General features: G+C 53.6%; 4 non-coding genes across 4 annotated transcripts; all 4 read left to right on the top strand.

The window, feature by feature from the left end:
• Positions 1 to 248: 248 nt before the first annotated feature.
• LOC111947259 lies at positions 249 to 367 on the top strand. Its single transcript, XR_002873079.1, has one exon. It is a non-coding gene; the product is annotated as a 5S ribosomal RNA (ribosomal RNA).
• A 605-nt stretch (positions 368 to 972) lies between these two features.
• LOC111947260 lies at positions 973 to 1,091 on the top strand. Its single transcript, XR_002873080.1, has one exon. It is a non-coding gene; the product is annotated as a 5S ribosomal RNA (ribosomal RNA).
• Positions 1,092 to 1,650: 559 nt separating this feature from the next.
• LOC111947261 lies at positions 1,651 to 1,769 on the top strand. Its single transcript, XR_002873081.1, has one exon. It is a non-coding gene; the product is annotated as a 5S ribosomal RNA (ribosomal RNA).
• A 600-nt stretch (positions 1,770 to 2,369) lies between these two features.
• Positions 2,370 to 2,488, top strand: LOC111947262. Its single transcript, XR_002873082.1, has one exon. It is a non-coding gene; the product is annotated as a 5S ribosomal RNA (ribosomal RNA).
• The last annotated feature ends 12 nt before the right edge of the window (positions 2,489 to 2,500 follow it).

Genomic DNA, 2,500 nt, shown 5'->3' on the forward strand with positions numbered 1-2,500 from the left:
ACAAGCCTGCACCCTCTAGAAACGCTGCAGTCTGGGTGACGAGGCCGCGCAGGTGTGTGTGTGCGCATCCAAGGCCTCTTTGACGCACCTGCCGTGGTGAAAGGTCACCGTTTTGGCTGCAGGTGGGTGTGTCCGCTCAGCAGGTGCACCAATCAGCGCCACAGAGTGAGTGGGTGAAGGGGGTGCTGGGAGCAGGCTGGAGTGTGGCGCACGCAGCGCTTAAAGGGCTCTGCTCCACACAACCCTTCGCTTACGGCCATACCACCCTGAACACGCCCGATCTCGTCCGATCTCGGAAGCTAAGCAGGGTCGGGCCTGGTTAGTACTTGGATGGGAGACCGCCTGGGAATACCAGGTGCTGTAAGTTTTCCCGCTTTTGCTGGCATCCACCAAAGAGAAGGAAAATCACTCTCACACACACACACGGGTTTGGGTACTTTGGTTTCCTTGTCGTGCAAATGTGTCTTCCTCTTTTTTCTCTCTGACACGACCCTTCTGTGACACATACGGCCACCAGAGAGCGCACTTGCCAGGAAATCCAACACACAGCTTTGGGTTTCTTTTCTTTTCTTTTCTTTTCTTTTCTTTTCTTTTCTTTTCTTTTCTTTTCTTTTCTTTTCTTTTCTTTTCTTTTTCTTTTTTTTTTTTTTCTCTGACATGACCGTCCGGGCTTCTTCCAAACTCTTGAGCGAGCTTCAGAGCAGTAAGCACCGAGGTGCAATGCACAAGCCTGCACCCTCTAGAAACGCTGCAGTCTGGGTGACGAGGCCGCGCAGGTGTGTGTGTGCGCATCCAAGGCCTCTTTGACGCACCTGCCGTGGTGAAAGGTCACCGTTTTGGCTGCAGGTGGGTGTGTCCGCTCAGCAGGTGCACCAATCAGCGCCACAGAGTGAGTGGGTGAAGGGGGTGCTGGGAGCAGGCTGGAGTGTGGCGCACGCAGCGCTTAAAGGGCTCTGCTCCACACAACCCTTCGCTTACGGCCATACCACCCTGAACACGCCCGATCTCGTCCGATCTCGGAAGCTAAGCAGGGTCGGGCCTGGTTAGTACTTGGATGGGAGACCGCCTGGGAATACCAGGTGCTGTAAGTTTTCCCGCTTTTGCTGGCATCCACCAAAGAGAAGGAAAATCACTCTCACACACACACACGGGTTTGGGTACTTTGGTTTCCTTGTCGTGCAAATGTGTCTTCCTCTTTTTTCTCTCTGACACGACCCTTCTGTGACACATACGGCCACCAGAGAGCGCACTTGCCAGGAAATCAAACACACAGCTTTTCTTTTCTTTTCTTTTCTCTTCTTTTCTTTTTCTTTTTTTTTTTTTTTTTCTCTGACATGACCGTCCGGGCTTCTTCCAAACTCTTGAGCGAGCTTCAGAGCAGTCAGCACCGAGGTGCAAATGCACAAGCCTGCACCCTCTAGAAACGCTGCAGTCTGGGTGACGAGGCCGCGCAGGTGTGTGTGTGCGCATCCAAGGCCTCTTTGACGCACCTGCTGGGGTGAAAGGTCACCGTTTTGGCTGCAGGTGGGTGTGTCCGCTCAGCAGGTGCACCAATCAGCGCCACAGAGTGAGTGGGTGAAGGGGGTGCTGGGAGCAGGCTGGAGTGTGGCGCACGCAGCGCTTAAAGGGCTCTGCTCCACACAACCCTTCGCTTACGGCCATACCACCCTGAACACGCCCGATCTCGTCCGATCTCGGAAGCTAAGCAGGGTCGGGCCTGGTTAGTACTTGGATGGGAGACCGCCTGGGAATACCAGGTGCTGTAAGTTTTCCCGCTTTTGCTGGCATCCACCAAAGAGAAGGAAAATCACTCTCACACACACACACGGGTTTGGGTACTTTGGTTTCCTTGTCGTGCAAATGTGTCTTCCTCTTTTTTCTCTCTGACACGACCCTTCTGTGACACATACGGCCACCAGAGAGCGCACTTGCCAGGAAATCCAACACACAGCTTTGGGTTTCTTTTCTTTTCTTTTCTTTTCTTTTCTTTTCTTTTCTTTTCTTTTCTTTTCTTTTCTTTTCTTTTCTTTTTCTTTTTTTTTTTTTTCTCTGACATGACCGTCCGGGCTTCTTCCAAACTCTTGAGCGAGCTTCAGAGCAGTAAGCACCGAGGTGCAATGCACAAGCCTGCACCCTCTAGAAACGCTGCAGTCTGGGTGACGAGGCCGCGCAGGTGTGTGTGTGCGCATCCAAGGCCTCTTTGACGCACCTGCCGTGGTGAAAGGTCACCGTTTTGGCTGCAGGTGGGTGTGTCCGCTCAGCAGGTGCACCAATCAGCGCCACAGAGTGAGTGGGTGAAGGGGGTGCTGGGAGCAGGCTGGAGTGTGGCGCACGCAGCGCTTAAAGGGCTCTGCTCCACACAACCCTTCGCTTACGGCCATACCACCCTGAACACGCCCGATCTCGTCCGATCTCGGAAGCTAAGCAGGGTCGGGCCTGGTTAGTACTTGGATGGGAGACCGCCTGGGAATACCAGGTGCTGTAAGTTTTCCCGCTTTTG

The sequence above is a fragment of the Oryzias latipes genome, chromosome 3, assembly GCF_002234675.1.
Source record: "Oryzias latipes chromosome 3, ASM223467v1".
NCBI lineage: Eukaryota > Metazoa > Chordata > Actinopteri > Beloniformes > Adrianichthyidae > Oryzias > Oryzias latipes.